Consider the following 26,009-nt stretch of genomic DNA (forward strand, 5'->3'; position numbering starts at 1 on the left):
TCGTCTAACTGGAAGATGGAGGTCTTGTGGGAAACCAAATAAAGCGTCAGCAGCCATGTTAGCAGTTCTAGTGTTTTCAATGCTCAAGTCAGAAAGCTAATATTCTCCCAGTGACAATAACAGACGGTTACACCATTCACCATCTTAGCTTGTTGCTAATTCACCAACATTAGAAAGCTGGATGATAACAAACCAAACACGGAGTACAGCTCAGGCTGATGGGAACGTCTGGCGTGCAAATATTTGGTCATAAACCAATGTAGTGGACAAGTGTCAAGATATTTTACTCAAAACTACAAATCTCTACATCGAAAAGTCAGGGAATCATCAAAAGTCATAGATTCATTCACTGGAAACCATGAATGTCAAATGTTAAATCACGGTTATCAACCCCATAATTATTAAGATATTTCAGTTTGGACCGAAGTAGTGAAAAACACAGCCAAGCCACACGCTCACTACACCAATGTGTACAACGTCATCTTAGCCGAACCTGACCTCCGACCTTTGGGTAGAAAGGAGCGTTAATTTTCCAAGTGGGACCAATAAAAAAACCCTTAATTAAATTTCAACAAAACTCTGTGGCCTATTGAAGGTGTTTTCTGTTTATTCACATGCTGTCACCTTCCACCTTTGTCTGGGACTCTAACAAGCTTAAGTCCTTCCCGCTCCCCGCGGAGCCGCAGCACACTGGAGCGTTCTGTATACAGTAGGTGTAGCAGGCCCTGGATTGTCTGGCATTGCTGGCACGTGAACCTGCGAATGGAAAACATCTGAAACAGGATCTCAGCCGCCCAACAGGAGCTGGCATGAGGAGTGGGCCCGCCGTGCACCCTGCTGCGAACGCCTCTTTATGAGTTCCAGAGTTAATTACACCCAAGCCCCAAACATCAGGCAACATGTTTCCAAGGAGGAGGACCTGTAGGAGCAGAGCCAGGCGTTTATGAAAGCCAGCACTGTCTCTCGCTGGCCTGCCCTCGACTGCCGGGGGAACAAAAGCCACTTAAAAGTCACTGGCGAGCTGGTTTTTTTCTGAGCACTCGTGGAACTTCTGTGATGAGGTCACTCTTAAACTTGAGTGGCATGAGGTCTACACGGCTATCAATAAACTAAAGTGCGGAGGACACGGGGTTTTCAGATGTGTGCCAGTTTGTTGGCAGGTTTCAACCAATGAAAAGCGCCGAAGGAAGCTGCGGGTACTGCAGAAGATGTGGAGGGAAAAGAGCAGATTATATGGTGTTTTATCTCCAAGGGTAGAACTGACAGAAGAAACCCCAGCGCTGGTGATTTATATGTGCAACTGGCAGGCACACGCCCTCAGCCTGTAAAACACCGTCATTCTCTAAAGTTAGTCGTGATTTAAGCCAAAGCTCCAAAAGGCAGTAAAATATTCAAATTAATCCTGATCAATACTCTCTTGAGAGGTTTGCCAAAGATTTGAACCCATCGGGGCTCGGCTGTGGTGTCATTAGCTAATGTGGATACGGTTTAATTGAATCAAAGTGTTAAGCTAAGGCTGTTTGCTGACTCGGCAGGTTCATTTTCTCAGTTTTGTGGTTTCCTCTCTCTTTTCTCTTTTTGTTTTTACTTTCCCTCCACTTCATTAACCACAAACGCCTCCTTAGAACTCAAAGTTTTGCATGTTGGCAAAAGCATAAAGAAAACTTTGACCTTTAATTGACCTTTAACTTGTTAACGAGTCACCAGCAAACTGTTACGGCTTCAAACCAAAGAATATCCAAAAGAATGGAACTTGTAATATCATCATTTCAATTGAGCGAATGGGGTACAGAGGTGGAGGGGCACACGTGATTTATGTCAATGACCCGGGTGCAGTTCTACTCCTGCTTAGTGCAGCTGCTGCGGGACCAGAAGAGCTGAACATGTCAAAGGCTTTGAGTCGACCTGCAAAGAGCAGAGTTGTGAAAACGTCTAAACGTTCACAGAAAGAATGTCAGCTCGTTAAATGTGCTGGAAGGAGGGTACGTCTGGCTGCTCGGGGCCGGACCACAGGCCTCCTCCTGACAAGAATTAGCCGGCCCTCCCGCAGCTGCTCCAGCTCTCTGGGTCACTGTGGAGTTTAGCGGCTGCGGCTCATGACCCCCCCCCCCCCGGCTATGTTATGGTCAACACTCCCAGGCTCTTCAGGTGTTCTGGGGCTGTCGGCAGGGCACGACACCGAGTTACAGGTCCACTGGTTCGTGGAGGCAGATTAGTGCCTGAGTCATTATATTCCCACAAAATGCTCTCAGAGTTTGGGAGGATGCAGCTGGAAGTTTACACGTCAGCATCATCCAAGCTCTGTTTGATCTATATATTTAGGTGATGAAGTCCTGTCGGCTGCAGAGGTACCTCGAACGAAGCATTTTTTTAACTATGCCTGACCTAATTTTCTGACTCATATTTCAACCAGCAGCAGTTATTTCAGGCAAACTGACCATTGTCTACAAGAAGAAATAACCACGAATCTGCCTCCATCATTATAATACAGATGGGAATAAAAGGCGTAGCAGCAGCGGGTGAAGCTTAGCAATAAATTACCTGCATCTAGTGTGGCTTTGTGAAAGACTAACAGGAGCTCGGCACAACATGATTAATTATGTTGGTGGACAAACGAACAAGTCCCCACCCCCACTTCTCCACCCTTGAGATTTTAGTTTCCATCACTCCAGTGGAACTGCAGCCGTTGGGTTTTCCCTGTGCAGAGGTATTTATAGCCAAAGGCGGAGCAGCATCACAAACATGATCCTAATGAGCTTCTACCTTGAATATTCTATCTGACTTATTACACGATTCTCAGACACGATATTTGAAATGCTCGTTAGCTCAGCCGGCTTCATCTACTTCTCTACCACTTTGGAGTTTTCCTAAACTTCCAGTAATGACCTTTTTGACAAACCAACACTACAAACCCTCAAATAACCAATTTACTATACGTTTACTGCGTTCGTCTGTTTGTTAGCAGGATTTCACAAAAACTACTGCTCTTATTCTCTGGGACAAACACAAAGATGTATTATCTGTATTATTCTTTTGGATTAACTGTGAAACTTCAATGAAATCTACTCTTTGCAGTTTACCTAAAGTTGACCAGTTACACCAGAACAATAAAACAAACCCTGAAATGTAAAGAACATCACAAACAGCTGTTCAGAACAGGTCAGACTTTTCAGGGTGGAGAGAAGAGTACAGTTCTTTACTGCACAGTACTGTAGAGGGTCCTGTCTGATCCCTGTTCTCCCCATGTGTGACCGTGTCCTTGTTGAGTTTGTGTGAGTACACTATGTGCTGTGAATGTCTGTGAGCTGTTCACATGTCTGCACCACAGCTCTGGAGGCCGACGGCTGCTCATCAACAACAACGTGGCAGTGAAAGTCGTCCCTCGTTACTGCAGCTCAGACACAGCTCTGCTCCGGCTTCACTGCAACATGTCGTGTCACGGAGCAGAGCGACTGTGTCTGCAGGGGGAACTGGAAGATCGTACACTTTCTGAGCCATCCCCCTCCTCTCTCTCTCTCTCTCTCTCTCTCTCTCTGTCTCTCTCTCTCTCCCACTCCCTCTCTCTCCCTCTCTCTCTCTCTCCCTCTCGCCCTCAGCCTCCCAGAACCGGGGCGGGCTGTAAAAACAACAGGGGTCAAGAGCAGGAGGAATCTGCTCCGCATCAGTTTCAGGGAAAGTTGCCAATCGGCGTCATTACAGCAACATTTTTCCCGTAGTAACCACAGAAGGCGAAGCCGAGCAGACTGGAAGTACCTGAGGCCAGTTTCCCTTCTGACTGTCTGTGGTGAGATTGTGTTAATCAAACAAGCAAAGTAGAGTTTAAAAGAACTTTTAGGACTTTGACCTAACTTGTTTTTTCAATTAACTGTAAAATAGAAACCAATGTGGATTTTTGGGGCCGATGCTGATACTGATATGAAGGAATAAAAGTATTCTGATTACGATATATTGGCCGATATATATATATTTTAAAATGTTAATGATTCCCCAAGGCCCTGAGGTTTGATATTTTACAATTTAACTATAAACTTTATGATAAATAACTAAAAATAAAAAAAAACACAAACATATAATACAAGGAGGTCAAACATAAATACTGCTACCGATATATTTTTGAAAGGCTGATATCAGTCGATATTATTGATCAACTGATGAATATGAATAAATAGTAAAGTGCAGCATAATCTCAATAAAGTTTAACGATAAAAACTGCGTCATGACTCATGAATAGCAGCTGTAAACCCGTCACTTATAGTTTTTTATTTAAGAAACCTGCTATCTCTCCTCGCTGCCGTTCCTTTCCCCACCTCTCACTCGCCAACTCCCCCCCTCCCTCCCTCCCTCCCTCGCTCTCACTCCATTAATCAACCTCAGTTAGGAAAATATTTCCTGCCTCTCTGCCAGTTCCATATTAGTACAATCCTTTCGCTAAAACAAGCCAGCTCATGAGCGTCCCCACTCACGGCCGGGCAGACAAGTGTAAAGGCGGGAGGAGAGGCAGATATTGCTGGCAGAGCGTCCGGCACAGGAAAGGGCTTTTCAACACCGCAGCCAGTTTCTCAAGCCCCAGTCTCCGGCTCAGGGTATGAGAGGGCCTCTCGTGTCCCGGTGAAACCCCAGAAACACACGCTCAGATAAATTTCAAGAAAGACGTCCAGAAGAAACATCTTTCCAGCGTCTCCTCCAAAAACGGTCAAGTAAGATTGATAAATGAGATCGTGGGGGGAGAAACCATCTCTTTTTAGTATCAAAACCACAACATAAAAAAGCGTAACGCCACCCACAGCTCGAGCAGTAATGAGAATGAATTCTGTCTGGATGAGTTGGGTGGGGGGGGGGGGAATGGGCCTCTGTGGATCCCAGGGAGGTGAAGTCTATTTTCTGCCGCCTTCGTTAGACTCGGGACAGAAAGTGCCGGTGGAAAGTGTTTCTTACGCCAGGAAGGCAGAGCCGCTAACAACACCTTCCTCTCCTCTCAGACTCCCAGATGATTTCCTCATGTGTGAGGAATTAGGGCATCGCGTCGAACCAGACGGGTTCAATGGGAGCACACTCTGGTTATAAACTGCACCCTGGAGGGACATCTGCGTAGGAAGGGAGCGCCGCGGCTTCCTCCAGGAAATGTCAAAGGGAAGTGATAAAGAAGGAGAGAACTTTTCTCACATGAAGGCAAATTTGAGGAGGTTGTTTTTTTCACCCCTGTCCATTGGTGAGGTTGTTTGTTTGCTAATCAGCAGGGTTGTGCAAACACTATGGGATGGATTTACACAAAACTTGGTAAAAGGATGGGACATGAGCCAAGAAAGAACTCCAGGAATCTTTTCATCTCTTTCTTAAAACGTACAAAATGCCACTTGGCCACTAAGGGTCTCTCAAACAAAACAATAACAAAAGACCTAGTTGTTGTCGGGGAAAAAAGATGTGAATCCGTTAAAGATGCGTCCAAAATGAAACATCTCGTTACCTTGAATAAAACTGGGGACTTTTCTGGTGCTACAAACTTGTACTTAACAATGTGGAGCTGAGATAATGTGGATTCAGTAGAGAATCAACAGTTTAAATGCATCTTTAATAGTTCTAATACTGTGTCCAAACAAACATGACGGATTTGTTGTGGAACTTCAGGGGCCTGTTGCACCATGGCGGAGGTATCGCTCTACTTGGTGTTTCATGAGCCCAGTTAACCTGCAGGTTAACCCATGTCACGACCCAGGCTTGTGCTGTGACAACTGGGAAACGAGCGACCTTACAGAAATGAAGCAGGGAGAAAAAGAGTCTGTGTAATACACTTATGAGACGCTGATGTCTCACTCATACAAGAGAGACAGATTCGATGATGAGGACTCTTCCTCCTCTTGGATCAACGGCTTCTCAGAGAAACTTTCCCAAAAGGATGAAATCTCTCTCTCAAGAACAGATGTTGGAAAAGGAGGAGGGTGACTTATAATCAGTATCGTCCTTCTACCTAAACTTTCCAGACTATTCTGGACATTTGAGTGTTAGAGAACAGGAAAACTTCCCACCTGCTTCAAATTTGTAACATTTTCCAACAAATTCGCCTCATTTGGAAACACTGATGTGTGGCTTCACTCTTGGACCTGAGTAAATGTACATAAAACTTAAGCATCAAGATTCATTCCAGTGAGACGCACACATATTTGCCGTTGACCAATAACAAGCGTTCTACCCAGTGGTGACCTTTAAAGGGATGGAAAGCTGGAGAGTCTAATCTTGCCGTTTATTGGCTGTGATGAAGCGTCAGGTTTCATTTAACCTCGCTATGCTGGGATATAATCAACTTTATCAACTATTCTCATGTGAAGGAGTTACATGTATTCTAACAAAAAAAAGTAAGATTTATATGTTCAGGTGATCAACAGACTACTGAACGCGTATATGACAACTTGGTGGATCAGGACAGAGAAGAACCAGAAACAGGTGCAGAATAACTTCGAGATGATGCCGGAAATGTGGCCGAAAAAAAGTTGAAAACAAACTTTAAAAGTACAGATGTGCATCTCTGACAGTGCAGTCAGTTGGTTCAATATACAACAGATATTCTTTACACCCTGAAATAAGAAATTTCGTCCAAGAAGTTAATCGGAACTGACATGGAAGGTCTGGCAGAGTGAACAGAAGACTCAGGTTACCGCTGCCTTTGGGTTTGGAGGCAAAGCAGAGGAAATAAGAGCCAAGCCTCCGCTCCGACCGAGGACGGAGCAGGACGAGCGGGGACGGAGCCAAACTAGCGTCTGGACCCTCGGCACACAGCTGAACTGTAGCTCTGTGCATCTGGCAAAACAGAGAGACTCCAACAAGTCCATCTCTGCAGCTGAGTGGGAGGCAGGAGAGGAAAGAGATGTGATGCAGAGTCTGAACAAGCTGAGGCTGGAGCTGCGTGTTCCCAGAGACAGGGGGGGGGGGGGGAACCTGGAGGGAGAGTTCGGTTTCTGAGGCATGTTTTGTATTTTCCAGATTTTTGACCCCCGATGTGTTCATTCAAGCGCAAGATATGAAGCTCTAAACTGATCCTTTTACAATAATTTACAGTATTAAAGATTACTTTGGACCAGAATCCATTTATTTACGGATAATAAGCTTTATTTGTGTAGCACATTTCCTATCAAAGTCACAAAGTGCTTCACAAGAGGATAAAACAACAATAAAACAACAATTTTTGTCATATCAACCATCAACCAAGTCATTATAATGATATAAAGATAACCTCCTGCAATCTGTGATGACGTCTTGAAAATAACAGAGTTTGACCTCCAACAAGTGTTTCAGATAATCTGTCTGTTAACTTATCTGACCTTTACACTGCTCGTGTTTCTGGCTCTTGTCGAGTACAATGTTATCACAACTGACTGTGTTGTATTTTCAGGGGCTTCGAAGCCGCCACTCGCAGAAAACAAACACAAGGACGTGTGGAGGCGCCCCAACATGCAGACCTTTAAACTTCGAGCACGAGCAGCACGACGCCGCTGCATGAAAGACACGACAGCTCCGTCCACCCGGCTCAGAGTGAGTCACGGACGGGGACAATATGATCTTTCTGCCTGCTGAACCTGGTGGAAACATCTCTCTCTCTCTCTCTCTCTCCCTCTCTCTCTCTCTCTCGCGCAGCCTTCCCAACGCTCGCTCTCTTCGCAACAGAGGAAGGACAGAAGTCTGGGGATCTGCCAGCGAGCGAGGGGTGTGCACCGAGAAGGTCAGAGGTCACCATTCATCCCCCTCGGTCTCCTTCCTCTAATGCTCACTGGAGGATACAGCCTGACTGCCCACACATTCAAAAACACTGAACCAGGCTCAGCTGGTGTAGTGTGTGTGTGTGTGTGTGTGTGTGTGTGTGTGTGTGTGTGTGTGTGTGTGTGTGTGTGTGTGTGTGTGTTTGTGTGTGTGTTTCACTCTCTGAAACACCTTTAAGTGACTTTAGTGATTGTTAAATCTTGTTTTTAGTGTTGTGTAATTGGCTTTAAATTAGGATTAGGATTGAGGAAAATTCTTTAAATCACTTTCACGAGGCTTTTACATTCATATTTTTAGATATTACCTTCATCCTTTTCTTTTACGATTACTTTTAATAGATTCATCTGATTGATGTATTTTAAATGATTTCATTTGCACATATTCAGTTTTTTTTATTTCTAAATGACTTTATTTTGCTTGTCATCCCACACACACACACACACACACACACAGACACACACACACACGCACACACACACACACACACAGGAAGTGATTCCTTCCTCCAGCTCTGCAGCCATGACAGAGCTCCAGTCTCTCAGGTGCAGCATTTATCCGACCTGGCACTCGTACACACTGTGACTGTGAACTGCCGACTCAGCACAGTCTTCCCATTACACTTATCTACTGCTGTGGCTGCTGCCTCAGCACGCACGTGTGCACGAGGGCGAGTGCACATAAGCTAATGCACCCCACATAGAGCATGAATGCAAGGTTTAAAAAAAAAAAAAATGCTACCACACAGACACACACAGCCTGTCTGAATACAATCTGTGCACAAATCCATACACACACAGTCTTCACACTTCAACATGTGCACACATTCGTGAACACAACCTCCTGAGCACGTGCTGACGGAGCAGTGAACCAGCCAAAAAGTGTGGTCTGACAAAGAATAGCAGCCATTGTGACCAGTGCACTGATATTTACTCTGTTGTGGCCCAAAGAGGCCCTGATGCATATTCATGTGTGCGTGTGCGTGTGCGTGTGTGTGTGTGTGTGTGTGTGTGTGTGTGTGTGTTACAAGGAGAGTCAAAGTGTGGTAATAGCTCTTTCCTCAGCCGAGTTCATTTCACAAAGACTGTGGCTCGTCTGTGAGAGATGCCGCAGAGCAGCTAACACTGGGCGGTTGCTATGACAACCACAAAAGCCTGGAGACCCACAAACAAACAGCTCGGTCGCGCCGAGGCTCTTAAACTCACATCCGCGAATCCCCTATCTCTCGCTGGGACTCAGCACGTAAAGCACACACACACACACACACACACACACACACACACACACACAACACCCCACGCAACACGAGTTTACAATCACAAAAAACATCTGCGACGACGAGGGTTCACAGTGTGATCACGTCATTCCTGAAATTAATGACTTTCAAGGGAAGTTCTGTTGGAGCCTACGTTTTTCAGTTCAAGTAAAAGTAAAATAGATAAAATTGGTGTTTAATCAAACCTCCATCACTTTCAAAGATAAAAAAAACTATATTTACTTGTGTTCTGCTTGATTTCCTATTTCTACTTTCTATATTTAACTTTTTTTAAACGTGGGAGACCACAGACATGGCGACAGATGTCATTTGTCCGATTCTTAATCGTTGGAACACACACACTGGATGGACAAATGTCAAACATCTTTGATATTCACGATTTAGTTGGTGAAATCAACATAATGTCTGTAAACCCTTCACACTACAGGATCCAGGATGCCAGGGACTGCAGATGAAAACTAGCCTGTTAGCGGCTAAATCTCGCACATTTACACGTTGAACAAGTACGCGTGTTAATTAATGTGCATTGTTCCTTTTAAATAAAAAAATAAATACACATAAACACATAATTTGGCCTGATAATCTGCTCAGATCAGCCTCAAATCCGTAACACAATCGTTGAGGAGAGCGGAATCGGACCCAAAATCCACCGATAATCCTCTAGCAGTGAGCAGCAGCCATTAAGTAACCTGTTGAGTCATTTTTACAGTTAAAATACTTCTACTTATCAACATACAAAAAAAACTTCCCACGCTTTTTTTTTATCTTCAATCTACAAACTGAAAGAAACAAGACCCGAGCTTCAGCAGAAGAGAAACAGAAGAGGTTTCATTTCCATAATTGGCGATGACAACAAATTTGTCCATGTTCTGAAAAATGTCTAACTGAGCCGGACACGTGTTTGATAAGAAAAGGCAGCTGATCTCCCGGGCACACAAATCGGATGCAAATCCACGAGCAGATGCTATTCAAATGCAGCGCCCGGCATCAAAGAGGCCGTGCTGAGCAGCGAGTGGGTCAAAAGCTCAGCGGGAACATGTAACTCCCTGCTTCAGCGGCTCAGGGAGCGGAGTGTGAGGAGAATCCTGGACTTTAACTCAACTAGAATCAACCCAGTGTAGAAGTTCCTTTGTACCCTAACTTTGTAATTTGTTTTTTCTTAAGCAAAAGAAAGGGGATTTTGGAACAGGAATAAACTTGTTAACACGACGAGTCAGCACAGCCAAAAGTCCTGAGTCATGCCTGAGCTGTCGACGCTCTGTGACAACACCGAAGACGCCAATCTAAACAGGGTGATGGGAAGTACAGTGGCCCACTTCGCCCCAATCACAACAGTAGTCATGAGTCAGCTCCGGCTCGTTTGGCCTGCGGCGCTCGTGCCATGGGAAGCGTGCGGCTCGGTCCCGGTGCTGCTTTGTGCCACAGCAGCGTTTTTTGTTTTTTTTCACTGCTGACCGTCACCTGACTCGGAGAAATGCTGAGCTGGGAGGAGCCACCCTGCACCAGAACAAAGGACGCTTTCAACACTCCGTCCACACATCAACTGTACTGCATGTGTCCACGTTGAGGCCTTTGTGCTTAAGTGCTGACGAGGGATGAGCCATTTACTGTTAATGCAGAAAGAAACCCCACATTCTTTCTGTTATTAGTGATTATTTCACATGAGAATTTGTGGAAGTTTTCTGTATTTGACAAACTTTTCAGAGGTAGTTTTGAGAATTTAGGACCAAAACTACCTGCAGGACGAGTGTCACATGAAGACGTCAGTGGTGCTAGTTTATCTACGAATGCAAAAAAGGTTATCAGTGAGGAAACTGTGCCTGAAGTGTTACTAGAACTCTGCAGCGAATCAGCACGCTGCATTTCTCTATCTCTAAAAACGATTTGTCCATTTTTAGACTGAAACCTGCCTCAGAAATACGACTTTTTCGTGAATATTCATATAAACACAAGTTAATAGATTTTTAAAAGTCTAATTTGTGGACCACATTAACATTTAATACATTTTGCAATATCTTTATCACAATTCTTTTATAATAGAGTGGTGGAATGTGTGGAGATGAAGATGATCACGAATGTGCGACTGTGCCCTGACACGTTTAAAAAGTCTTCTAAAAGCATTGTGTTAGTTGGTAAAGTGTTGTCAGTTTAAAAAAGCAGGTACATACACAAGAAGTGTGTGTAAAACTGGCAAATGAAAATGAAAATGAGCAACGACTGAGGTTTAGACTAAACTGTAAAGCAGAAGTGACGCTCGTCAGAAATAGGAATCAAACAGTTTTTGCATTGTATTAGTCGCAGGCTGCTCGATGCTGTACGGACTCGGACTTGAGGTGAAACACTGGGAGCCCCCCCCCCCCCCCCCCCCCCCCCAGATGCAGATTTTAAGAAAACACAGACAAGAAGACTTAAACGTGCTCAGAAATCTAAACATCTACAATTCATCTGGGAAAACTCTGACTGCAGATAAAGATCAAGTGACTTGATCAAAAGCTCCGGAGCAGCTGCTAAATGGACCTTGTGGGGAGATTGTTTTCTCAACGGCTGTTTTCCACTGTCAAAAATCCACATTTAGACATTTCTTACTGATCGTTTATATTTATTTTACATGCATATCTTACCACATGTAATTCAATTAAGCTTCCCAAATGTTCACATATGGTTCTCATGTACGTTATGTGCTTCTTATACATGAAAACATTCTCTGTGTGTGGGATATGGGAGGTGGAGCTGCAGTCTTTTGTTGCTTTGGCCCCAGTGTTGTTTATCCGTGGGATCCTTCTGAGAAGCAAACACACAGGATTGAGCTTCCTGATCATCACTTCCACATGTGAGTCAAACAGAGAAGCAGCGACTCTTTCAGTTCGGCAAATAAACCTGGACTGAAAGCGAGCTTCGGTGGATTCGGAGGTTGACAACGGAGCAACTAGTCAGGAGCATGGTGTGTGCACAGACTGGAGGTGAGCCGGTCACACAAGAACTGAAACCTTGATCATGGGTTTCACAGTCGATTCCAGTCCAGCTCCACTTGACCTGCTCTGTCCACGACCAGGAAGCGACTTCAGAGGATTTATGTCAAAGAAAGAAATGGGCAATGCAAAAACACTCCCATGGCTGTGGGGACATGCAGAGAGAACAAGTCAATCACGCTTCCGCAGCATTTACGAGAGAGAAGAACAAAAGAGACGTCGTTGATGAATCAAAGATTTTGAGAAAATGATGAGAAATAATAAGAATTATTGCGCAATATTGGCAAAATGCTGTGTTTCTGGTGGGATTCATTCAGATTGTAAATATCTCATAGTGTTGAGGTTGAACCTGAGATGATGAGTCGATGAAACGATTCGTCGATCAACATCAAATCTGTGAGCATTTGTCTTTTTTTCCAATATTATTAAAAAGTGTAGCCCAGTGTTTTAGATGATTGGCTGAACATGTCGGTCGTCAGCAGATGTGTTCAAACTGAATTGACCAAACCATCGTGGCGTCGTCTCCAAAGCAGAAACAGGGAGGAAATGATTTGGGTTTGAAGCATTATTTATTTATTTTTTTCTTAAGTCACGTCAGGCCAGATAGTGAGAGTTGAAACAAACAGAGTTGGGACAGGACCGAGGGGAGGGGGGTGTTTTTTTCCGAAATAATCTCCGCACAATTCTGTCAAAGAACTTTGGGACGCTTTTCATTGGCCGTCTCCATCGGCTTTCCACTTTGACAGGTCGACTCCTCTCATTGGCCGATGTCTCCTCAGCCGGAGCGTCCTCCTGTCGGCCGCTGGTGATGACCGACTCCTCTGATGCTGATGTATCAACACACTCCTCATTGTCGAATCCCATCTCCTGCATTATAAACTGACAATATGCAAAACTGGATAAAACACAACAATACGTTAGAGGATCACTCAATCAGTCAACACTTTTTTTTCCTATTGATTCAATATCTACAGTCACTTACTATGGGCTGTCCTTGTCCTTCATCAGAGGGACCATCGTGAGGAAGGGGTGCGACAGTGCGATCTTTGGGGTGAGCCTTATGTCTGGGTCCATCACCAGGAGGCCTTTGATGAGGCTGATGAAAGCTCTCCTGTCAGTGAGCTCATCAGAGCCCTGCGTCACTGGGTAGAGCTGATTTAAAAACACAGTAGACGAGAGATTAGTTCAACGGCTTCCTGTCCCTCAACAGAGACGCTTGGAATTCATTATTTCTTCACTTTTGAACATTGGATAACAACTTGGATAAAAGTCAGACATGTCCTCAATGACAGACTAGAGGTTTTCGAACGGACCTGTGATCTCTTTCTTAAAGAAATGGATGAATAAGATGCATATTCTTGATTCTAAAACACATTGGTATTCTAGGCAGCGCTGCTCAGGGTCGGGTGTCTTTCTTGTATGTTTCCCTTGGTAATATTTTTTGAAATGAAGCAAAATGTATGCTGAAAATATTTGAGACATAATTATTTCTTCAGTAATGAAATGGGCGACTTACTGTTATCAGGTCCTGGGTGGTTTTAAATAAACTTTCCTCCTTCTTGGGCTCAATACCAGTGCTGCTGTGGTATTCAAGGGGGGTCTACAGGAACAAAACACGTTGGTCAGGTGAGTTACACATCAGACAACAGCTGCTGTCTTATTGGGAGACAAAATATTGTGGTTAAAATACCTTAATCCACCATCCTGGTTCTGGCCAGTGCTCGTCCTTCTTGAAGTAGTAGTGCGTGTACCTCCCAGCACTGAGGAGGTGGTCAGCCGGCATTCCCAACATGTCAACCAGTGCTTTCATCTGGAGAGAGAACACAAAGAATCACATCCTACATCAAGTCCCCTGTTGTGATTGGACACGTGTCTGAATGCAACTATCTTTGTATTTAAATGAACATATATCTGGTTTCTTACTGCCTGGTACTCGCAGCTGGAGAAGGGGTCGCTGCCCAGGTACAAAAAGAGAAGCAGGCAGCCGAGACTCCACATGTCGATGGCCTCAGAGAAGGGGAGGCCCAGGCTGACTTCAGGTGCACTGTGTGAACACAGAAGAATCACAAGAGCTGTTGAGTACATTGTTAAATTCATCATGTGAATATTAGGACAATGTCTGGTGGATCATTTACAACAATAACACACGTGTTAAACAATGAATTTTCCACATTAAACTTACCGGTAGCCCAAAGCCTGAATTGTCATCCCGAGTGAGTCCAGCGAAGATATGAAGGACACGCCAAAATCAATCAGTTTGACTCTGTAGGGCTCTTTCTGATGGTTAACCAGCATTACGTTGTCGGGTTTAATGTCTGAGTGAACCACTCCAATGCTTTTCAGCGCATTCAAGGCTTTAAGCAACTGCAGAGACAAAGGAAACAATGTCAAATGTTAGTTATAGATACAATTATGTTACTTCAGTAAGTCTTTTCTCAGTCGGCTGACTATGTTACCACTTGATGATTAAAAAGCCACATCGTTGTTACCTGGTACGCTATCGGCCGGATTTCACGGAGTGTCATTGGATACTTGTCTTGCTCTAACAGGCAGTAAAGGTCCATATCCAGCCGTTCAAACACAAGACATGTTTGACCTTTGTCCTGGAACGTCTCAATGAAATGAACCAGGTTGTTTTTCACTGGATCAAGAACCTTCACGGCTTCAAGCATCTTGATCTGTGGAGGAAACAGGAGAAATGATAAAGGAAGTGTAAGGGACAGCGTGGTGTCAGCACTTCTTTTGATAAACAAGTCAGGAGCAGGAAAATGTGAAAAAACGTGATCTACTCTACCTCTGTTTTACCAGCATGCTCATCTTTTAAGATCTTGAGGGCCACTTCCTGCGATGTGCTCATATTAAAAGCACAGGCAACTTTGCCAAAGACCCCAAATCCAATAATGTCCTGGACGAGGTAGCTACTGGTGCTGCTGCACAAAATGTCGCTCTGTGGCTCCTCTGTGGCACATTTCTCTGCCTTGATCATTTCATCTGTGACAAAGAAGGAGAACATGTGAAGGTAACAATGAGGAGTTCTCGCCGGTACTATTGCCGCAACATTGTTGTTCCCATAAATTTAACCAACACATTCTCTGTTTCTTCATCTCTACTTTTCTCTTAAACATCTGAATAATTGGATTCACAATATACAAAAATATTTTTTTCAAACTCTTTACCTGCAAGGTTTCTTCAAATGTCAAATAAATGTTTTACTTACCTGTTTCATCAGTGGTAATATCAACGGCTGCAAATGATGAGAGAAAATTTGTTGTTGTCATGTTTTTCTTCTTCTCTGTCTTCTCCTTTCTGTACAAAGTGGTGTGAGCCTTAAACAGCAGGGACAATATGTACGAACAGTAGGTACCAAAGTGTCTCTAGGCAATGAAGTCTAATTAGACAACATCAAAGGAACAATGGAACAACAATGTCTAATATGTCTTTGATGTATTTAGTTTAATATATACACTATGACATTATGACTAAATAGTGAAATACATAAATAGTTGAATTTATTTATTTATATACATGAAAAATAAATAAATACATTTTGGTAATGAAAATGCTATTTATGTATTTTTACATGTATTTACTTATTTATGCATTTCTACATTATTTATTTCTGTATTTCTAAATTTTTACATTTATTTATGTCTGTATTTCTACAATTAAAACTATATATATATATGTAATTACATATAATGTAGATATAGTTTTAATTCTGAGGTAAGAGGTGGATATTGTTCCTGTGTTGGACATTTTTCAGGTAAGAAAAAGAGGATTTGGCTTTTAACACCTTACATTTATGGATATACGGAGCAGAAGACGCGTCTGAATTCTTAGAATAAAGACATAAGACATGTCCTGGGTGTCACTGACATGTCGGACAAAAAATTCTAACCAGCATGTATTGTGTAAGAACCAGTATGAATCAGGTTAAGTCAGCCTGCTGATGTTAGGACCGCCCACCTTATTAACATACAGAGACAGAAATACAGACGTACATAAATGTTGAAATGCACAAATAAATACAAAATAGTATTTTTCATTACCAAAATGAATTATTCATTTGTTTTTTATTATGTCATTAATTATTTATTCCTGCATTTTTTTTTATTTATTTCTACTTATGTCCCTTTTTGTCCCTAATAAAAGTCGACATAACCACAGATATTTACTGCCTCTGTCAATCCTCTACAGGAACAAAACATGTAGGTCAGATACTTCATCATTAATGAGTTAAACGTTAGACAAGAGCTGTTGTCTTATTGAGAGATAAGACTAGTCACACTTTTAGCGTCACTAGTTCTACCTGTATTTTAATAGTGAGACTTTTTTTATGTCTTACTAGTGTGACTAGTGACCCTTTCTGGACTGAACTAGTTACACTAGTAAGGTCAAACACGTGTCACTAGTGTGACGAGTTGCACTAGTGGACCATATGTAAGTGAAGCAGGCGGGACGAGGATTTTGATCGGTCAAAGTTGAAACCGAGAGCTGGAGCATCAGGACCCACTGTGGAAGGCTAATTTAGATTTAGAGAGTGTGTTAAATATAAAAACCCACAATGTGCACATGAAAAGCACAGTACATTTATAGATATGAATATAATATTAATATAACTGCAGTAAATGTGTCTGAGCGATCACATCAGTCAAAGTATCCAAGCTGGAGGAGCTGTATTCTCTGTTGGGCAATGAAACATCTTGTGAGCATTTGAGTGTCTCCTCTGTGTTTCTGAGCAGGATCAGCAGAAGGTCACAGAGGTTTGTAATCACGACCAGCGAAAAAAGGAAGAGATGGTTCACGGCAAAGTCAGAGTGAAAAAGAAGAGGACGACCATGAGAACAGTTCAACGTCTGTCCTCCGCTGAGTTATTCACCACCTTTGAACTTGTGCTTTCACGACATGAATGAACTGCACCATCAGCTGAGACCGGCAGAGCTGCCGTATCACCCTCCCTCCTCGACTGCCTGAGTCCATCCAGCAGCCACAGCACCTGCCAGCACTTCACACAGCTCAAACCACTCCACTGCCCCGCCGCTCGGCCAAGGGCTCTCCACTACACGGCAACAACGGTGCAGGCGGGCGCTCCTTTTGTGCCAAGTTACCAGGGGTGGGGCCGTGGAGGGGAGGCGTCTGATACAACTTGTAATGAGATCTGCCCTGAGCACTGCAGAGTGGCTGCCTGTTTACTGTTGCAAATGAGGTAACGTCGGGAGCGTGCAGACTAATCCTGCAGCCGGGAAACTGTGACATAAAAGTAGCGCAGGGGGGGTGAGAAATGTCGGTCAGTGCTGGTTTGCTGCTGCAGAATTTAACTGTGCAGAGCGTATCACAGGCAGTACGGAGTCAGCAGTGCGTGAAGTCCCTGCAGGGAGTCAGCTCTAACTGACCATGAGCACCAGTGGACCAGACGATCAATGGAAACCACTGATTGAAATTCAGACATTCAATAGGCTACTTGTCCCACTTTGGGAAAGTGGAAGAGAGCAATGGTACAAATAGCCTTTGGCCTCGATTTCATCAGAACACTCTCTCCCCAAGGACTTAACTGACACAGATTGACGGATTGATTTAGTTCCAACATTATCATCAAACTCAGTTCACAGAAACATTCACACTAACTCTACTTTTCTTCTTACCCCTGCCTCTAACCTCTGGCCACCTAGGAAGACTGATTCACTGCATTTAATTGACCTACTTGTGCTTTAGCTTTAATTGGCTACAATGTAAATAAAACCCCAAGAAACATCCTGTCTTCATAGTTAAAATGCTACAATTAACTGTTTAGAACACACAGAGCAAATAACCACCACCCTGCGTGCAGAAGAAGACAAACTTCCTGATAAGACTAGAGGGAGATTTTAATATGTGCAGGCAGGAAAAACTTCTCTTAAAACCCTCCCCCACCCACTCAGTCACATCCATCTCCCCCTTCAGAGGGTAGATAGATAGATGATGGTGCGAAGGAGCAAATGGAGACAGGAAAAATGACAAAAGTAAAAGATAATGACCCAAAAAATGTCAAACTGTTTTTATGTGAAGTTGGATTTTGAGTTATTTGCCTGAAAAAGCCACATTTACTCCCACTGCCCTCATTTAAATAGTGTTTCCTCGCAGTCCTACACAGTCGGAACCAGCCACATAATCCTAACCAGGGAGAAATACTCCGCCACATGGGAAATGATGCGTTGATAAATATCCGGCTGCAGCAGCAGCAGCTGATTCTGGATAAACAGAGGAAGAAGGGGCACTAAGTGGTTGGTGTGAGCAATGGAGGCTGTGGTATGAACAGACACCAGGAAAAAAAGAACTATATCAAGGCAAAATTCAGAGAAAAGAAAAAACATGGTGTTCATCAAACACTTTAGCATCACACTTTGTAAGCTTGATAAGATAATTTACCTTTTGAGAGAATCAAGTGTATTAGAAGGTGAATTGATCGCGTTCCAGTTGCACAGGAACAATGTTTACTAGCCATTGTTAGCAAAACCACTTCATAATAACGCACTGCGCTGCATTTCACGCACAGCATCACCGTAACAACACGTCCACAGACAGTAATTGGAGAGTTCTGCGTGCGGACGACACATTTAATGACAGACGTGCTAATAAACAGTACAAACTACAGCTTTCACTACTGTCTCCGACTTGAGGGGGCGTTTCAGTTGCAACTTCCGACTCGGGGGTCCCTGAAGGAACGTAACTACCCACACTGTTAATGACAGAGCAGCTTCAGGGGGGGGAAACGCCCTTTAAGAGTCACTGAGGCCTCGTCACCGTTGTGGCTGGTGAGGATAAATTATTGACTCCAGGTTGACACAGGGACAAAAGATGGCCTCCTGAACACGCCGTCTTTGTGCAGAGACCTGAAAGCTCCTCTGTCTGAGCCTCTTCTTCCACGCTCTGCCTCCTCCCTCCTCCCTCCTCCTCCCCCACCCCGGGGCTCCACCCATACAGCTACTGAATGGAAAGGTGCGCCCGCTGCCTGCTCTTACCTCGGTATCTGTTTACTCAAAGCTGCTTTCACTTAAACGAGACGCGCTGCAGCTGCTCCTGTGAGGAGGCTTACAACTAATACACTCACATGTTCATAGACTCTGCGAGTACAGTGCGAGCCCCCCCCCCCCTCTCGGCTTCAAAGAGAGGCCTCGCAGCGAGCTCAGGCGCTGGAGAATGCATGTGGTTTGATTAATAGCATTAGCACAGGAAAGACCCGACTACGTCTGATTCCTTCCCATGTGGTGCAGCGAAATTCCTCGGAAACATGCACGCAGATCACCTACAAACCCCCCCTAGGTCGTATACTATTGGATACATGTGACCATAAGTGCATAGTGGTTCCAGACGTGGTCAAGGATCGAGCAGGTTTTTAACCCTGCAATTTTAGCTCCACAGGAAATGCACCTTGACCCCCAAATCCCCTGGTGGGTGTGGAACAGGTCTGGGGTCTCAAGCTTCCAGCAAACTGTGGATACACCAGCAGACTCCAGACTGTGCAGGATGATTATCAATAACACTCCGAATGCAAACTCAGCAGTCAAACAAATCCAAACGCTTTTATTGACCTGTAAGCACAGAGCCAATTTCTGTGTACGTTTCTAAATTTGGAGCGTAAGCCTGAGAAAATAAGCTATTTGCATCAGCGCCCTGGCATTTGGGAGCTGTTCAGATAAGAGCCTGGTAATTGCTCACATTTGACTTTTCAAACAGTGAATTCAAAAAAACCCATGTGCTGTTTGCAGCTTGATGAGGATGAATTATCTTTCACCTTCCTGGAACAAATAAAAGAAGGAAAGTATTCAGGGCCCAGAACTAGAACAACAGCATGAAAATGTTTTCCAAGCCTGAGAAACACTGGGGTTCAAACTTCTCTCTCCTGTCAGCCGGGGAAAGAGGTTGCACAGCAGAAACAGAGGAGATGCTGTACACTAATTATTATTATTCCGTTGCTAGAAAACAAACCCTCCATGATAGAAAAGTTACAACTAATCCAATAAGTGTTCAGTCATTTCTATTTTCTGATCTGATTTATATAATTAAGATTGTTGACAAAGGTAATTTTATTTTCTAACAAGGCCAAGAGTCTACGTGCGGAAGAGCTTATACATACTACATACTACATACATGCTAACATGCAAATAACATGTTCACCATTCGGATTCAGTGCATAAGCATGCTAACATTAGCTAGCTAATACTTAAAGGGACACCTGATGCTGGGAATGGGATTAGCTTTGCAGATATTTAGTCATAAACCAAAATTGTGACCTGATGATGGCGCTAAATAAAAAGTTAAGGGACCACCGACATCATTATAATCATTACATGGATATCTGCAGCAAATTTCATGAGACATTTCACTCAAAACCCAAAATGCGAACCTCATTGTGATGCTAACTTCAGAAACCATGTAGGTTTGCCCAAAGGTTCGAGGCAATCCATCAAATAGTTGCTGACATATAAAGACCAACCTCACCATCCACACAGCCAAGCCTGTAGCACGGATCAAAACCAAATGATGTTGTTCGCACAGTGAAAGGAACTTTTCCCTCGTGTGTGTAGTAGAACAACTCTCTACAGGATCAATCTTTGTCAGCTGTCACATTGGCTTTTCTTTGGTAAACACCGCCACCAGCTCTCCATCAACAGCCACAGCCACAGCCCAGTGGAGAACAAAACCCCCCCGCCTGAGACGTAGAGTCGGGTTGTGAGCGAGTCACTAGACACAGGTCGGGATCCTCTGACATATCGTCCATCGTCCAGCAGCTTCGGGCTGTGAAGACGAGATGGTTTCCTCCGGACTGAGAGCTTCTCATTAACAAGGTGTTTCGCTTAATTATGAAACGATCGAACCTGACATGTTCACGCAGGATCGACTTACGGACAGAAGAAAAGATGGAAGGGGGGGCGGAGGTGGTTAGAAAAGGGAGCTTGATGGTAGTTCACAGGTTTGAATTTCAGCAGCTGTTGTATTCAAGTGTTTAAAAAGTTTAAATGTTCATGTTTTTGATAGAAATTTAGCTAAGTGTCCTGTTTCAGCTATAAACTGTTATGTTTGAAACTTAGATCTGTTCACTAGTAGACTATTTCTGGGTGATGTCAAATCGTTGAAAGCTATTTTAAGGCCATTACGCTGTCAACAAGATTTGAAACAATACAATTTGCATCTTCATTGAAAAATGTAAAATCAGGGGGTCTCCACCTTTCATCGAACCCAGCAGGATGAGGTGGTGGCACATAACTCTCCCTGTGATGGGGCGGCTGGATGCTCCCCCGAGGCCGGGGTGTCAGCGTGTGACCCCATCAATCTGGACAAACGAGACAGAGCCCGGCCAGCGTGACCGGGGCGGCTGATTGGCTCGCCGGGGGGAGCTCCTGTTGGGATTTACAGTCCACCAGCGCTAACCACGACAGCAAGCGGGCGCGGGGCTGTCAGACCTTTATTAAGATTTCTTTCAATTTCCTGACTTCAGACTATCTCACCGTGCGCGGCAGCCACCCTGACAGATGACTAAGTGACTCCGAAACGGAAACTGAACCCTCTCCCGCCCGTGGAGCTCCACACAAGGTTGCTCATTTCCCTGAAGCGTCTTTGAGTCAGACGGAGGTGCCATCTGAGACGCGAGGTCGATTCCCATTGTTCATCTTCTCCCTAATGGAATAGTTGACTCTTTTCTTTTAAAGTTCGATGAGTTCGATGAGAGGTTAAATAAAAACCCTGATTCATGATTGTTTAAAACTAACCTACTGAGCTGGTTTGCTTAGCTTAGCATAAAAAGAGAAGAAGAGGGTAAACCAAGCGTGGCTCGGTCTGTAGGTAACAAAAGCTGCACCTCTACAGCTCACGGGCTAACATGACTAACCCCTTTGTTTGGTGCGTTCACTTTGATCTGTGCACGGAGATCTGCTGGTATTACAGCCCCCAGAACTGCGGACCAGACATTTTCCGGACTTTCACATACGAGGAAACGCAGCAGGAGATTGTTCGGGGTCGGACACAAAACTACACAACACAACGAGAGAATGTCCAGAACATTCAGGAGAGGACTGGCGCCTGGTTGAAAGAGGACATGAGATTTAAATTCCGCTGCAGAATTATTGTGTTTTTGTTTACAGCACATCAACAATGGGGTCGGCCCTCATCACCGAACACTCTCAAATCTCATTGTTTTTCCGATTTGACATTTTTGCCAGCATCTTCTACGTGTATTTCTCTTTTCGTGTCCGTCACATGTTAGAAACATCATGAACACGCCCAGTTGCGTTCCTGAATTTCTGTGAACCTCTGAAAGCAGCTTCAGAGAGTGATATTAAACTGATCATCTAATTGGCTTTGACATCAGCTACCACGTCACAAAGTCTGTGGGCTGAAAGGATGGAAAACAGCCCGGGACAGCCAGACAGTTAAAAACAGTGTCTCACTCTTCTGTGAGCTCATGTTTAATGAAAAGAAGCAACATTTCAGCACATAAGGCCTTCATCAGGGTAGAGATCAGACAAACACAGAGAGAGAGGGGGGATTCATTCTTTTCTCCCTGCTTTGTCACCGGCCGTCTGTGACGCGCTCCGTCTTTTGTTGCTATAGCGCTTGTGCAAGGTGCATCATGGGAGCGGAGGAATCCGATGACGGGAAGCATTTTTGCGAGGTGGTCAGAGCTGACATTACACATCCTATTATGCAATCTGGTAAACAGCTGCAGTGCTGGAACCGGCCAACTGCAACGTCACAGTCATTCATGAGTTGAGTCAGTTTCCTGGCGACTGAAACCTGTCAGATACCGTGACTTAATAACTCCTGGGACACACAAAACAGAACCAGGCTTGTTGTTTCTTCCTGATAATCAGTATTTCAGTTTATTTTCTCCAGAGGCAGTGACATTTCGTAAGATGTAGGCCAGGGTGTTGGGCTTGGACGCCCAGAGAGCGCTGATAACTCAGTGTGGAGGGGTGACGAGTCCAATGACTGATTCGCTTAGTGGGCATTTCCTGTATATCAGTCACAAGACAAGTTCCTACTGAACACACAGACTTTGATTACACCCCAAAACAATTAAGTCATCGGGTTAAATGAAGAGTCACGTCATGTTTCATTATTTCACTCGTCACAGTCTACGTCTGTCAGAACTGATCATTTCGAGACACTAAAACAAGAGAAGAGGGTTTTTTTTGGCAGAGGTGAGCAGATCACGGATGTTATCTATGACCTGGCTTGTTCAGTCGGAGCAGGGGAATGTGGGTGTGGGTTGGGAGTGTTTGGGATCACGGAGGTTGGGGTGTGGGAGATGGGAAGTGAGAGGCGGGAGGTTTCCAGGCAGCACCCGATCCAAGGTACTGCAGCTTTTATCCTTATAAGGACAAACCTGGACAAATTAGCTACAGCAGTTAACACCTGAACGCCACCTTCCAGTTACCAAAACTGGAAACTGTGCTCGTAAACAGATGTGGCGTGCGTTTGCTTGTTTGTTTATCGGTGGTGGGACAAAGTTCTGCTTTGCGGGGAAACATAAGCGAGCCGGCGCTTTAAGTAACCTCCAGCATCGTGTGGCTGAGACACCTGGGTCTGGAAAGACATTAAGATTCCAAGATCAGAGGATAGCAGCGCCTTTATACCTGAGGGGTCAGGTTAGGACTTGCATCGGACTCAAAATATTTGAAGCACTCTCTGACAAGCTGAGTCTGTAGGCAGGAAAAGGGAATTGCAAAACAGGGCCTGTGACAAAGTCCTCACCTATACGCAATATGTGCTTCTCTACTTTATTTGGTATATGCTACCATTAAAGTCCAAATAAAGAGACTTTAACGGGTTTAAAGAAGTAAAAAGCACCGACAGTATTGTTTTCTCTGAGAGTCAAACAGGATCTCAAGTGTTTCCTGCCTCCCAATTATCACTTCTTGACAAATAAATTAATGGTGTTCATGTAGAGAAGCTGAATCAAGTGTAGTTGCACGTCCATGATTTCTGATTTCTGCACTTTTAAAGCAAAAACACACCAACGTCCATCTTCTGCTATTTCCTCCTCCCTCTTGTCTATGTTTTTCAGGCCTGTTAATTCTATTTCAGCACTAAATGAACCAGCCATCATCTAAAGGCCCAACGAGGCCCCTCCAGGAGGTTGTTTGATGCCTTAAGACACTAAACAGATCAGAAGAATACATAAAGACGATGGTTTTCTCGATGGGGGAAACATTGAAAGCCTTCTACATTGTCTGCTCATCAGCAGGAGCCTGGGAGGAATTGTGGTGTGTGTGTGTGTTATCCCTGTTTGTGTGTGTGACAGTTGACCCTCCCTGAGGCCGAGGACAGAGTTCAGGTTGCTGTCCTCTCAGTCAGCCTGTGAGTGTCTATAGTGTCTCGTCAGATCTAAGAATAACCACTTATCTATTCTCTGAGGAGAGGAACAGATGAATAAAACATTGCTGCTGTCTGCGGGACGATGAGATCGATGAGGGTCGTCCTCAGGAAAGTGTGTCACCCTGACATAGCTCTGTGATCCCGGCTGGATCATAGAGGATGTGTGAACTCAGCTATCAGGTGACGATGGCTCCTTGAGCAACCTTCTCTGTTGGATGAAATGCTTTTAGACTGAAAAGGCAGGAGAGAAGTAGAAGCAGCAGATAATGTGAGAGGGAGCCCAGTCTGCTGTTCACACCTGACCTCGGCCCTGCATACCTTCCCTTTATTCCCCCATGATTTGCTTTCGCCCGGTAGCAGCCTGCCGATGACATAATCCAGGAAACTGGGAGCCTGGAGCTTCACAGAGCAAGAGAGAGAGAAACTTGGGGAAAAAGTTTTTCCAACTGTGAGCGAGAGGGGCCGATTATTACCATTTTTGGGCACGCTTGCTCCCATGCAAGCCCAGCCCAAACCACAGCGCTTACTCAGATTCCACAGAGCTTTTTTCTTCCCCCCCCTTTTTTCTTTTTTCTCGAAGCGGAGGAAAAGTATGGGGAGTAGTGAAGAGAGGAAGAAGGGAGGGAGAGAGAGAGAGAGAGAGAGAGAGAGAGAGAGAGAGAGAGAGAGAGAAGTAGCACCCCTTCTGGAAACAGACCATTCATACTCTAGTGTGGAAAAAGAGCAGCAGCTGTGGGACGCGTGGAGGAGATCTGGGCTTGTTAGGACAATATATGGATGTGTTGCAGGCAGCTCTGTGCAAGGGGGGGGTAACCCTTTGCATGCCGGGTAACGAGGCTCACGTTCATGTAGGAGTTAACAGATGAATGAATTAAACTTTCGGACTCATCAAGACACAACCAAAACTATATATTTGCACCAGAAGAAGTCAGAGGTTTGGTGCGGAATCTGTGCGTAAAAGCGCCAAATATGTACAGTGAAGGGGGGTTTGCGACCCCCCCCCACTCCTCACTCACACGGACACACACGCCATCCCCTGCTTGTTAAGCGTGGTCTAATCCACGTCGCATCACAAACCAAATGACAGGAGGGCTCAGTCACACTCACACACACACACCATACGCAGTGGAGCGCATGGCTGACATCTGTTGCTCTGGAAAACGTGGGGGGGGGGCGTCCAGTCCAGTTTTTAATTGTTTTTTTTCGTACCCCCTACCCCCCCTTACTTTACACTTCTCCTCCCTCCACCCCTCTATTCCTCCACTTATTCTTCTCCTCCTCCTCTTGCTGCTGCTGCTGCTGCAAAGATAATGGGTGGGCCTCCTCTTCCTCCTCCTCCTCCTCCTCCTGCTGCATGCATGTAATTGCTGCTGGGCTACAGGATATTTCATAACACGATACAGGATGTGACTGAGACCCAGTGCGCGTAAAGAAGAAGAAGAAGAAGAAGAAGAAGAAAAAAACTTTTGCAGCTCAAGTATGAGAGAAATAATGATGAAGATGAAGATGATGATGCGTAAAGTTAACAGCTGCTGTTGCCTGAGCTCGTGGATCAATCGATGCAGTCAAAGTGTTCCGCCACAGACCCCCTCATCCATCTATAATCATGATACTAGTAATAATAATAATCAGCTTTATTATTATTATTAGTATTATGATGATCT

General features: G+C 44.5%; 1 protein-coding gene across 5 annotated transcripts in view; it reads right to left on the minus strand.

Annotated features, from left to right (window-relative positions):
• actn1 (actinin, alpha 1) overlaps positions 1-26,009 on the minus strand; it is a 51,137-nt gene that overhangs the window by 24,581 nt on the left and 547 nt on the right. The window lies entirely within an intron of this gene.

Source organism: Hippoglossus hippoglossus, chromosome 22, assembly GCF_009819705.1.
Source record: "Hippoglossus hippoglossus isolate fHipHip1 chromosome 22, fHipHip1.pri, whole genome shotgun sequence".
NCBI lineage: Eukaryota > Metazoa > Chordata > Actinopteri > Pleuronectiformes > Pleuronectidae > Hippoglossus > Hippoglossus hippoglossus.